The sequence below is a fragment of the Nicotiana attenuata genome, chromosome 6 (assembly GCF_001879085.1).
Source record: "Nicotiana attenuata strain UT chromosome 6, NIATTr2, whole genome shotgun sequence".
In the NCBI taxonomy this organism is placed as follows: Eukaryota; Viridiplantae; Streptophyta; class Magnoliopsida; order Solanales; family Solanaceae; genus Nicotiana; species Nicotiana attenuata.
In genome coordinates this window covers 86,874,966-86,889,126 of record NC_031994.1, presented here as the reverse complement: position 1 = coordinate 86,889,126, position 14,161 = coordinate 86,874,966, and the positions used below count along the sequence as shown (strand labels likewise).

Here is a 14,161-nt window from a genome sequence, read left to right as displayed (position 1 = left end):
ATTATATTTATTTGGTGACTAGATTTGAATTACATTTTATTTTTATTGATGAAAAATTAATTTATTAGAGATAATAAATTTTTCTGTAATATGTGTTGCTATTTTCTTTTTTTACCTCACTAAATATTTTTAAAATTTTCAAATATTTCATATCCATACATCTTTGATCAATTCATAGAAACACAGAGAAATAAACTTTGAATATCACTTATTTTGCACAAACTGACATCCAAAATAGTTTTAAAAATTAATTCTAAAATATACAATTGTCTATCTAAAGTACATAATATCCACACTTTCAAAGACTAGCTAATACGCAACAAGATAATAAGAAGAACTCAACCTCACATTCTTGTCAACTAATAGTCAACTAATAGGAGTAAAATGCAAACTATGTGCAGGCGGTAATTTAACTATAATCTATAAAATTCAGAAAGGTTACACATCAAAAGAAAAAAAAACTATGTGCTAACTATTTGATATAGAATTGCAGATTTTGTCAACAGATGATCTTCTGCAATCAAGGATAAAGTAATTTCACTCTTTATACCGAGGCTGAATCCTTGATTCTTCTTGCATTCAATAGATTAAAATGTACCCTATAAATTCAAAAGAAATACAAAAGACATTAATACAAAGATGCAATTTGTAAAATGCTAAATGAACGTTCAAAAAGAGAAAAAATATGTCTAGATAACTATTTTACAAGAAACTTTAGCATATAAAAAGAGGGGAAAACGTAAAGCAACAAGATAAGAAAACAAATCTGTATACTTTTCAAAAAAGTTTTGAAAGGATTTTCATCTCAATTTGGTAATATCTTTTCTAGAACTGTGGCTCCTTCCACATTATATTGTAATCTTCAAGGTTCACTCAATATCTATCACAATACAGCACAATATCTATTAATTTGTTAGAATATGAATCCAAAAATTCAAACAAAAAAGGTGTATGGGGATTGAGAAATCCTAAAATACATACATAAATATATCTGGAAAGAGAGAAGGTGACTGGCTATCTAAGCGGTGATTGATCAATTGGTTTGCTCTGTTCATGTAAAGAGAAAAGACATTGTTGAAGAAGAAAATGGCCAAAAGGGGGAAGGGGGGTTGGCGGCTGGAAGGGAAATGCACTAAGTGAGAATGACAGCTTTATTAGGTTTTGTAGATATTTGTTTAGGCCAAACCTTTACGCTCTTTGTTTTGTTATTACTATTACTATATATTTGCACTTTTACCTAATATAAATCCTATAAATGCGAGAAAGGTAAGTATTAACAAATAGTACAAGTCAGCAAAAAAATTATCTATGAAATATGCAAAAGATTAAACACATAATTTACACTAAGTAAAATAAAAAAATCAACTTGCATGAAATAAAGATATTTATAATATATTTTATTCTTTACAACTTTTTTCGTCATATACGATATTGTTAGTTTTGTTATATTCTCCTATTTCAATTGTATTTACTTCTTAATTTTAGAATTTAATTAGATAATGATAGTTATTAAGTTATTAAACTAGCATTAGACCATTAAATAAAAAAACTTTTATATTAATCTAAATTGAGGGTAATTAGATAAATGTACATAAATACAAATATATTGTTTAAATTTGATATTGTTAGATATTCAAAACTAATGAAAATTAGTTACATAATTATTTAAATTGTATTGAAACTTACAAGTATATTTTGTTTTATATGAATTATGATAATGCTAGTTGTTATTGTTATACACTCCTATATTGACCGTATAAAATCTTAAAAAACATTTATGTAAAATCTAATAACATCGAATTATGTAAACATTATAAAATAACAAATAAAAGTCACAAGAGAAAACATGATCTTTATCATATTTAATTCTCAATTCTTATATTCAATGTATATTTAGTTTATGATAATTGAAAACTTATCAAGATAGTAAATCATATATATATATATATATATATATATCTTCATTATGTGAAGACTTGTTTAAAAATATATACTTAAATAAACAAATTATTCTAAGTACCTATAAAAAAATTAGTAAAGTACCATACATACATACGTAAATTCTCTATAAATGTTAGCATATTTTGAATTTTAAACCATACTTATATAATAAACATCCAAAAATAACAAGTTGCAGTAAAATAAAATGTGGCTAGAAGATTGCCATTGTTACGGCAAATCTACTTGTGGCAAAAACTAATAAAATTTTATCATACAAATAAATCCGTAGTTATATCATTTTATCATGACAAATAATTGTAGATATTAATCCAATTATTGACATGACTTTTTAGAACTTGAAGAAAAATTATTTATTTAGTATCATCTTGATTTAAATAATTTATTGCGACTAAAAAATTATTATTGCTATATTAAGTATCAACTCAAGACAAAAACTAATGATTAGCTACGAAATTCTATTATAGTAAGAAATCTGTGGCTGATTTAACCTATACTGCCACAATTTTATATAACTTGAAGCAAAAATATTCATTTAGCTATAATATTTTGTGGCTAAAAGATTACTATAGCTATAGTAAGTGTCAACTCCTGGCAAAAAACAAATGATTAGCTACAAAATTTAATTATAGCAATAAATCTGTGGCTATATCATCTAACTACTGCCACAACTTTTTAGAACTTGAAACAAAAAAATATTCATTTAGCTATAATATTTTATTTCAAATAATTTATTGCGGCTAAAAGGTTACTTGCTACAATAACTATTGGTTTATGGCAAAAACTTATGATTAGCTACAAAATTTTACTTGTAGCAATGAATTTGTAGCTATTTAGGTAGCTATTGCCACGATTGTTATCCATTATAGCTAATTTGAAGAATTAGCTCTACCAACTTAATTTCCGTGGCTAAGAAATTTTATAATTTGGTAAATAGCCATATAATTCTTATTTTTATGGCTATTATTAGGTATTAGCTACAATTTTTAAATTCGTAGCTAAGATTTTGTAGCTATAGATGCATAATGTTGTAGTGTCTACCGAAGAATTTGTATGTAATGTATATGATAGATGTTAGGCGTGCACTATCAACAACGATGTATAGTGTGAGACTATATCTTATTATTCAACTATTCATTAGATTGCTTGAGCACAATCTACATTTTGTATGGGAGGTAAAGGTTTATATTCTCCTTCGATCCGTATAATTATTATTTTTTGCTATATACAGACTGGGGTCTGCTTAAACCCATCATGATGATGGACCTTTGATTAAAATTTAAAAAATATAGGCACAAATTAGTAACACAAAATTCAAAGATCCTCTATAAAGGAAAAATAATATATTTAAAATTTCTGAATTCTCTTTATAATTCTTCGTACGTATTCACTAAAATAACTAGCAATATTCCTATTTATAACAGTATGAATCGTACTTTAGCTAGAAACTAAAAAATATATTCCTATATAGTTCTAATATAAATCTTATTTGGATAAGAATTAAATAAACTAACAAATATCAAATCGTAAATAATATTGATTTCTGATAATAGGTGAATTTGACTATAATCACACCTTAAATAATCACCTTCTTGTGTAGTTTTAATGCTAAAAGTGATAAAAAAATGCTCTTATTAGTGCTTTTCATGATTTGCAGGTGATATATGTATAAGGAAGGCTAAGGAGCAGTTTTGGAGTCAAAACTGATGAAAAAGACGCCAACTGTGAAATTTCCCAAGTGAACCCTGCAAAACAGGCCGAAGATTCAGAGCACTGGGTCCACCGCGGTTCCACCGCGACCGCGGCAGAACCGCGGCGGAAAGCAGCTGCAGAATTTCAAGGATTCCGCGAGAGTGTTTGGCCGCGGTTCTCCCGCGACCGCGGCAGAACCGCGGCAGCGCAGACACTTCAGGGATCAAAGTGTCAATTACGGGATTTTTAGACCTAAACCCTATTTAAAACATTAGACTTCGCCCAAGAGAGGCATGTATTGATTTTTAAGGTTTCTTAGCAAGGAAAACCATTGTGAGAGAGTACTCTAAACATCTTTCTTCTTTTCTTTTGATTTTTATGATGAATTCAATCTTAGTTTATTTTCCCATACCCATGAGTAGCTAAATTCCTTGTCTAAGGTTTTGATGGAACCTATTGGGTGATGAACTTCTTGTTTATGTGAATACAAATTGCCAGTTTAATCTCTATTTGTTCAACTTCGTGTTCGTTGTAGTTGATTGATAGGATCCTCAATTAGCTGTGCCTATTTAGTGTGCATAACTAGAAAAGAGTGCATATTTAGGTTATTGTTGAACAACACCACTCCTAGATTATTAGAGGAATCTATAATTGCGGGTTTAAAGGCGGGATTAGGGATAACGAAGCCTTGGGTGTAATCTAAAGTGAATCGTGCTAAATAAAGTAAGCTAGTGTATCTCGGGAGAGTGCAATAGTAAATGACTGTGATTACTCGGGAGAGATTTACGGTAAGATTAGCGTTCATGATTGATAGAGATGTGTTGGTAAATTTGTATGAGCATAAACAGAAGGGATTCCATCAATAGGGGAAATCATTGCCTTAGCATTTCCTCATAATTGTTTACAACCTCATTAGTTTAGTTTACAACTATTTAGTTACTTGCAAGCTAGTCGTTAAAGAACACTCAACTGAGATTTGAATATTTGGGAAGCTGGTTCTGAAGAATTAGTGGGTCTGAAGATAGTAGTTGATAGGTTAACTCTCTGTGGATTCGACCCTGGGCGTAATACTCGGGTTATATTTGCAACGTCTGCTTAGTCCTTTTTATAAGGCATAGTTGGGCGTGATCAAATTTTGGCGCCGTTGCCGGGGAGTTAACGGAATTATCAATTGCCATTGACAGAAATACAAAGATTCTTGTTGTAGTCAGTTTTCTCTCTACCAACTTTTTCATTGAAAATTTGACGGTTGTTGATCTGGGTGCACATGTGCATGCCTAGAAACTCTACGAGGACTGGAGAACTGCTTGAAGGACTCTCGGACCCCGAGAAGACATTCCGGGCATTGAATCGTTCAAACAAAAGACTTCAACAATCACAACAAATACACCAACTCGAAATTGACATGGGCGACATAAACGACGGGAATGTCAGGAATGAGCAATTGGCACTTCCTGTGCCTGAGGGTGCACTTTATGACTGGGCACAACCCACAGCTGACAATCTGGCCACTGCCATTATTGTGCCTGCGATACAAGCTGAATCGTTCCAGATCACAAATAACATGCTACACTTGTTGCAGAACAAGGGACTTTTTTCTGGGACACAAACAGAAGACCCGCAGCAACACTTAAAGAACTTCCTGTCTATTTGCAAAACTCAAAGGCAACCGAACGTGACTCCGAAAGCAATCAGATTATTATTGTTTCCATTCTCGGTGACAGGAGCTGCTCAGGTTTGGCTAAACTCGCTTCCCATAAACTCTATAGCAACTTGGGATGAGTTGGTCAAGCAATTTCACAACAAGTTCCATCCTCCTAACAAGACCGCTCAACAAATTGATGAGATTGTGAGTTTCAAACAGAAACCAATGGAGACATTACACGAGACATGGGGCAGATTTAAAGGAATGTTGGTTATGTGTCCCCACCATGGTGTTCCAGAGCAGATGTTGGGACAACGGTTTTACATGGGATTGTCAGACAGCTTGAAGAATATAGTTGATGCCTCGGCTGGTGGGGCATTCTTGAGCAAGACTTGGAGAGAAGGTCAGAATTTGCTCGACAAGATGGCGCAGAATTCGGGTTGGACTTCTAGAAATGCACCTATCACTCCAGTGGTGCACTCAGTGCCTCTTGATCCTTCTAATACAATGGTTGAAAACATGGCGACTCTTTTAACGCAAATGAGCATCCTCACCAAAAAGGTGGAGGAATCAGGGCAGAAGCAACAGTTTCACATAGTAGACACTACCAACGGGGGCTTGTGCACATCTTGCATTAGCTAGCCAATTGGTAATCCATGGAATACAGAGCACCAGCACCCTGAAGATATGAACTATGTGGCTAACTATGGGGGTCAGAGGCAAGGTAATCAGAACTGGGGTCAGCAGACTCAGCAGCAGTACAGGCCACCGCAGCCACAGTATAACGCTGGAAACACGGGAGGCATGAGACCCCCCAACAATATGGCACTGTATCCTAGACCACAAGGGTACAACAATCAGCAGCAAGGGTACCACCCACCTCAGCAACAGCAGGGTGGAAGACAGGAAGACGGGTTTGCAAGGCTTAAAGCAATGATGCAGCAGGTTATTGGGTCCAATGCTAAAATAAATGAAAGGTTGGATGCACATGATGCAGCTATCAAGAATATTGAGGTACAAGTGGGCCAGATTTCAATGTCACTTAACAATCGTCCTCAAGGGACATTACCTGCAGATACCCAAATCAATCCAAAAGATCAAGGCCCAAAGCAGCTGATGGCAGTGAGTCTACGAAATGGTAGGGATCTAGATGTTGAGCAAGAGAGAGCTCGAGAAAACATACAGGCTGAGACACTAATTCCAGTGCCCATTGAGCTGGATGACTCTACGGGATTGACAGAGGTAACAGTTCAGCCTGCTCCTGAAGAAACGAATATGAACGAGACAGAGAGAGTATGAGACAGCAGCAGAACCAATAGTTGAGACAGTAGCTGAGAAGGAGAAACCTCACGTGATTGGGAAGAAAAGACCTCCTGCACCATTCCCGCAAAGGTTGGCCAAGCATCAAAAGGAGGAGCAGTACAAAAAGTTCCTAGAGATGCTCAAACAAATCCAGATAAACATTCCATTGATTGAAGCTCTAAAGGAGATGCCAGGATATGCTAAAATGATGAAGGACTTAATGTCTCGGAAGTTTGACTTTCAAGACTTGTCGACGGTGACCCTTACTCAGACATGTAGTGCAGTGGTATCTAGACCTGTTGCTGAAAAGCTATCTGATCCAGGTAGTTTTACAATTCCATGCACCATTGGGAACTATGCCTTTGCTAAGGCACTTTGTGATTTAGGGGCCAGCATTAATCTCATGCCCCTGGTCATTTATAAGAGGTTAGGCATTGGCAGAGCTCGACCTACTTCTATGTTATTGCAGCTGGATGACAGGACTGTTAAGCGTCCATTTGGGATTCTTGATGATGTGCTTATTCAGGTGGGGAAATTCGTGTTCCCTGCAGATTTTGTAATCTTGGATTGCAAAGTGGATGAAGAAATTCCCATAATTCTAGGACGACCCTTCTTGGCCACGGGGAGAGCTTTGATCGATTGCGAGACCGGGGAGCTTAAGATGAGGCTCAATGATGAGGAAATTATATTCAATGTGCAGAAATCGATGAGGCGACCAAGTAAGTTCGCAAATTGTTCCCTTATTGATGCAATAGATGTAATTGTAGAGGCTGATGACGAGGCGTTGACGGTTGAGGATCCGCTTGCTGCATGCTTGACAAATTTGGATGAAGTGAATGGTGAGGATTTGGCGGAATGGGTGTTGGCACTGGAAGGTAAAGGGTTCTGGGAGAGAAATCTGGAGTTTGAGCCCTTGCACTTAGAAAAGAGAGAGACCCCTCCAGCTAAACCATCCATCGAGGAACCCCCTAAGCTGGAATTGAAGCCTTTGCCAACCCACCTCAGGTATGAATTTCTGGGGCCTAACTCCACATTACCTGTTATTATCTCATCTGGTTTGTTAGATGTACAGGTTCAACAGCTTTTACAGGTACTAAGGGAGTGCAAAACTGCCATTGGGTGGACCATGGCAGACATCAAGGGGATCAGCCCCGCCTACTGCATGCACAAGATTCTGCTGGAAGAGGGGCACAACCTTCCAGGGGACATCAGAGACGGCTAAACCCGAATATGAAGGAAGTGGTGAAGAAGGAAGTGATTAAATGGTTGGATGCGGGAATCATTTTTCCAAATTCTGACAGTAGTTGGGTTAGCCCAGTTCAATGTGTGCCTAAAAAGGGTGGTATGACGGTGGTAAAGAATGACAACAATGAACTTATATCAACAAGAACCGTCACAGGCTGGAGAATCTGCATGGATTATAGAAAGTTGAATCTGGCCACCAGAAAAGACCACTTCCNAGATACACTCATTCTGGGACTGGCATATCCAGATCACAGTCCACTAGGCCTATGCTGCGGTCCATGGAAGAAGAGGTTGCAGATCTCCGCACCTCAGTGGATGGATTACACACAAGGATGGATGCTATGTCCCAGAGGCAATCCAGGACTGAGAGCCGATTCATGGCCTGGTTCCGTGCATTGGGGAGAGCCTGCCATGTCGACCCCAGCACTGTCTCCGACTCTGACTGAGTCTCAGGGAAGTCTTCTAACCCTTCTGCTCTTTACTTTATTTATATGACATGGGGACATGCCATGATTTTAAGTGTGGGGTGGGAGACTTGCTCTGTTTGTATGTTGTAGTATGTATAGCTGTAATGTAGTGTAGCGTTAGTGTTAGGTCAAAGTCGGAACTAATTAAAAAAAAAAAAACTTGTAGAGGACTCTTCCTGATGACGGACTATGTGGACAGTACTCTTGAGGGAAGTAGTCCATGTAGAACTTTTTTTTATTTTTTTTTCTTCTTTTAGGTAGTGTAGTACCTCCCCCTTGGTTTTTCTTTTGACCACGGTTCTTTTCCAAGGGTTTTTCTTGAACCGGGTTAGGTAGATTTTTCTTTTGTAGTTTTAGGATTAGATGGGTGAAAGTCAGAATGTAACCCCAAATGTGCACACTTGCAAAGAAAAGAACTTGAGAGTGTGACGTCTAAGCTTGTTTGTGGACTCATAATATATGTCTTAATTTTGCACATCTTGTCTTGCTTGAACACTCGTATGATTGTGTTGATGAACTGATTCGAAATGAGTTACATGCTAAGTGTGTGTGAGTTGTTACTTGCATCCTATGCTTGCATATGATACCTAGAACTTGCCCTGTGTGTTTGCAAAGCGAAATAGAAGTCGTTTGGTTTTAGAGATGATTGAGGCATTTCTTTGTGCAACCCTTTATACTTGAGAATCCACCTGTGCATATTACCATAGTTAACCCCTTTGAGCCTGAAGCCTATTCTTTGATAACCCTATAATGATCTAAATCGCTGTGTTTGAATAAGCTAATTGTTTGAACCTTTACCTCCTAGAAGCACTTGAATCACTAAAGAATATGCAAAAGTCTAAGTGTGGGGTGGGAGAGAATTAGTGAAAAACAAGGGGAAATCAAGAATGAAGGTTCTGGTTGGTGAATTGGCAGTGTACAATAAATCTGGAAAAAAAAAGAGAAAAGAAAAAGAAAAAGCCAGTTGTACCTAAAGAAAAGTGGGGGTCACAAATGAAACAAAATGCGAAATAATGATTGGGTTGAACATGAAGGTGAAACAAAAGGAAGTGTGTATTAAAAGTGCTTAGGGAGGTTAGTCACTATATCCAAATATATCCTACCCGTCCCTTAGCCTACATTACAACCTATAAAGACCTCTTGATCTTTGACTGACTAGCTCGATTAGTGGAGTATTACACTAGGGGCAAGCTTATGTGTGTCTGTGTGGCTTGTGAATGCTCTTTGCAGAGAGTGAGCGAATTCTTTCTATATATGGTTCCTTGTTGTTGAATTTTATGTGTGTGGAACTTCTCTCAAATTTTGTTTAGGTGAGGGCATGTGACTCAGGAAGGAAAAGTGAGTCTTCACTTCTGTTAGAGTAATTAGAGTGAGCACAAGTGTGTCTTGGCATGAGAGTCTGCATTTGAGATATGATTGTGCACCGCTTAGGTCGATCTTTGTTAATAGCAGGTGTAACATAAATTGGGGCAATGCATTGAGCAGTTAGGCCTAGAAGTGTGGTTTAGTTTGCTCGAGGACGAGCAAAGGTTTAAGTGTGGGTTGTTGATAATAGGTGAATTTGACTATAATCACACCTTAAATAATCACCTTCTTGTGTAGTTTTAATGCTAAAAGTGATAACAAAATGCTCTTATTAGTGCTTTTCATGATTTGCAGGTGATATATGTATAAGGAAGGCTAAGGAGCAGTTTTGGAGTCAAAATTGATGAAAAAGAGGCCAACTGTGAAATTTCCCAAGTGAACCATGCAAAACAGGCCGAAGATTCAGAGCACTGGGTCCACCGCGACCGCGGCAGAACCGCGGTGGAAAGCAGCTGCAGAATTTCAAGGATTCCGCGAGGGTGTTTGGCCGCGGTTCTACCGCGACCGCGGCAGAACCGCGGTGGAAAGCAGCTGCTTCAGGGATCAAAGTGTCAATTACGGGATTTTTAGACCTAAACCCTATTTAAAACATTAGACTTCGCCCAAGAGAGGCATGTATTGATTTTTAAGGTTTCTTAGCAAGGAAAACCATTGTGAGAGAGTACTCTAAACATCTTTCTTCTTTTCTTTTGATTTTTATGATGAATTCAATCTTAGTTTATTTTCCCATAGCCATGAGTAGCTAAATTCCTTGTCTAAGATTTTGATGGAACCTATTGGGTGATGAACTTCTTGTTTATGTGAATACAAATTGCCAGTTTAATCTCTATTTGTTCAACTTCGTGTTCGTTGTAGTTAATTGACAGGATCCTCAATTAGTTGTGCCTATTTAGTGTGCATAACTTGGAAAAGAGTGCATATTTAGGTTATTGTTGAACAACACCACTCCTAGATTATTAGAGGAATCTATAATTGCGGGTTTAAAGGCGGGATTAGGGATAACGAAGCCTTGGGTGTAATCTAAAGTGAATCGTGCTAAATAAAGTAAACTAGTGTATCTCGGGAGAGTGCAATAGTAAATGACTGTGATTACTCGGGAGAGATTTACGGTAAGATTAGCGTTCATGATTGATAGAGATGTGTTGGTAAATTTGTATGAGCATAAACAGAAGGGATTCCATCAATAGGGGAAATTGCCTTAGCGTTTCCTCATAATTGTTTACAACCTCATTAGTTTAGTTTACAACTATTTAGTTACTTGCAAGCTAGTCGTTAAAGAACACTCAACTGAGATTTGAATATTTGGGAAGCTGGTTCTGAAGAATTAGTGGGTCTGAAGATAGTAGTTGATAGGTTAACTCTCTGTGGATTCGACCCTGGGCATAATACTCGGGTTATATTTACAACGTCCGCTTAATCCTTTTTATAAGGCATAGTTGGGCGTGATCAATTTCCCACTCCGATATATAATGTGTATAAAAGCACTGAAGAGTCACTCAAATCTAAATTACTGTGTACGTCACACTCGCGTCCATGCGCAATCCAATCTGGAAGCTAAGGCACTGCCTTTAATGTAATATGTGAATTGTTTGTCTTTTTCTTTTTAAATGCCAAAGTTGTGAAATGGATGTAATATACTGTCAACTTACGCATACCATTTAAATAAATTAATGTTAGCATAGCTTTCCTATTTCATTAGCAAGGATTATAAATTTGTCATATTGATTCTATGGAAGCATCACTTAAGATGCTGAAAACTAATAGCGTAGACTAGAATGTAATGTGGAAAAGAAGAAGTTAGACTAAGTTAATAAATAATTCGATAAAATGATTTCAACTTATTAAAGTTGAAGCAACCCAGAATGACTATTTTGATTTCGTCTAGAACACCCAAATTATTTAAATTATGTCAGTTTGAGGCTCCAAAATGCTAAGCAGCATGCTCAATTGCTCATATTTCATAAATCACGCCTTAATTAGCCTCTGAATAGTGGGGGGGGGGGGGGGGGGGGAAGAGTGAAGAGAAATGGAATAAAATGGTGATGAGAAAGAATGGAGAATGTAAAATAGGCAAGATCAATTTAATAAACGTGCACATATTCATGCGGATTCAGGATTTAAATTTTATATGGGTTCAACTTTTAAGATTTTTAGTATTGAACTCATTATATTTTTAAAGATATGAATTTGTGTCTACCATTTATTGCAAGTTTAATAGATTTTTATAAACAAATTCCTTCGCATCAAAAGTTATGGGTTCAATTGAACCCGTCACGCATACGCCCCTGCAGATATTTAGGCCGTAAATTCATGCGCAAATGCTGCTTTACTAATATTTGCTAATCGAATTTGGTAATGAAGTTTTAACGAAAAAGAAAATTGATAATAATGTTTTGGATTTAGAATTTGACTTCATGGGAAATAATTATTGTAAATATAAATAACATTATTTTCATTTTGAATGTGTATTTTAAGTGAAAATTTTCAATCTTCACCTTACACACACAAATTTTCAACTTGCATAAGGAAGTTTATGTTCAAACATTATGTCAACATCCACAATTTTTTTGTCAACTTAATTCAGCTAAGTTTTGTCTAAATGCATACTTATTATCATGCCGCATGTGTTCGGATAGCTAAGTACCAAAAAAGAGTAAACAGTATAAGAAAGGGATAAAATAACAAACATAGATAAAAAAAATAATGAAAAGACTACTGCCCGTTGTTTAGGGATATACATGAACCCGATTGGTTCGATTTTATCAATACCAAACCATACCAATTATATTGATTTGGATTAGTTCAGTTTTGTCGATTTTTCGGATTTTTTTTATTACATAAATATTATTTCAATTTTACTTTGATAAAGTTTTGATAAGTAAATATATGTTTAATAAAATTTAAAAAACTGACAAACATATGATTTATTAATATATTCTTATGGAATAATTATTTTTAGTAGCATATGATAGTTATTTTCTTAGTCTTAGAGCAATAATTTTTTTTTGATGTATGCTTTCAAGGTTAATCGAATTTAATAATTGAACATAAAAATAAAAATATGACACCTAAATAATGATATATTCTATTTAATTTTAAAAAAATTATCGAAATACCATTTCAAATTCGAAAAAAAAAGATATAAGAATTTAATAGATCTTGACATATGAATATGAAAGAACAAAGAGTATTGATGCATTTCAATAACACTTGATAAGTAAGTGATGATGTAACCCATTATTTAAAGCAAATAAAAATGGATGCATTTCATATTTCTATTAAATATTATATCTCAGGAGAGGATCTCAAATATTTCTAGATATTTTTTAAAGAAAACTCTATATAAAGTCTTAAAAATATATATATATATATATATATATATATATATAAATTATATATTTATATGTCAGTTTGGTTTGGATTTATTTTACTCAATACCAAATTACCAAATTAGACCATACTTAATCGGTTTTCGATTTGATGTGATTTTCCGGTTCGGTTTGATTATCCCTACCGTCGTTCATACAATTTTTTCCCTATTTATCGATTTTTTTTCCAAAGCTTGTTTGGTAAAAAGAAATTTGAATATGAGTTTCCAAGTTTGAAAAAGAAGTGAAACACTTTTTCATGTAAAGTTTTATTTCCTCTCACAAAATTGTAGTAATAGTTTTTCGCAGAGGCGGATCAAGGATTTAAATTCTATGGGTTCAGCATTTAAGAGTTTTACCATTGAACCCATTATATTTTTAAAACTATGGGTTCAATCTACTATTTATTGCAATTTTAATAGTTTTTTACACATTAATTTATACTACGCGTCAAAAGTTATGGGCTCAATTGAACCCGACACCGGAGTGCTACATCCGCTCCTGGTTTTTCGAGTGAAATGCATATCCAAATAACTTTAAATTCTAAATGTCTTGTTTCAATATAACTCAAGAAACTAATTTCTTTTCCAAAATTACATTTTTAATGTCCAAACGCCTACTAATAGCCTGTTTGGCCAAGTATTTTTGGGGCCAAAGGTGCTTTTTTGGGCCAAAAATTGAGGTGTTTGGCCAAGCTTTTAGAAGGAAAAAAGTGCTTTTGAGGAGAAGCAGAATCAGTTTTTGAGAAGTAGAAAAAAGTAAATTCTCTTCAAAATCACTTTTCTGATAAGCACATTTGAGAAAAATACACTTAGAAGCAGTTTTCAAAAGCTTGGTCAAACATTAATTACTGCTCAAAAGAATTTTTTAAATTAATTAGCCAAATACAAACTGTTTCTCACCTTAAAAAATACTTTTGAAAAAAAATACTTCTCAAAATAAGCTTATTTCAAGAGCTTGGCCAAACAGGCTATAAGACTAAAAGACCATCACTGACCAGCAGTAAACAGTAATGAACGGAGTCAGCAAAGTATGTATTGCAAACATACAGATATTAAATAATGAAAAGACTAAGAGCTGTTTTAAGTGATTTTTAAGCCAAAATAGTTTTTAAGCCA

General features: G+C 35.2%; 1 long non-coding RNA gene across 1 annotated transcript; it reads right to left on the bottom strand.

Annotated features, from left to right (window-relative positions):
- Positions 236 to 1,172, bottom strand: LOC109228364. The gene is made up of 2 exons (XR_002068376.1): positions 982 to 1,172; positions 236 to 599 (listed from the first exon to the last, which is right to left on the bottom strand). It is a non-coding gene; the product is annotated as an uncharacterized LOC109228364 (long non-coding RNA).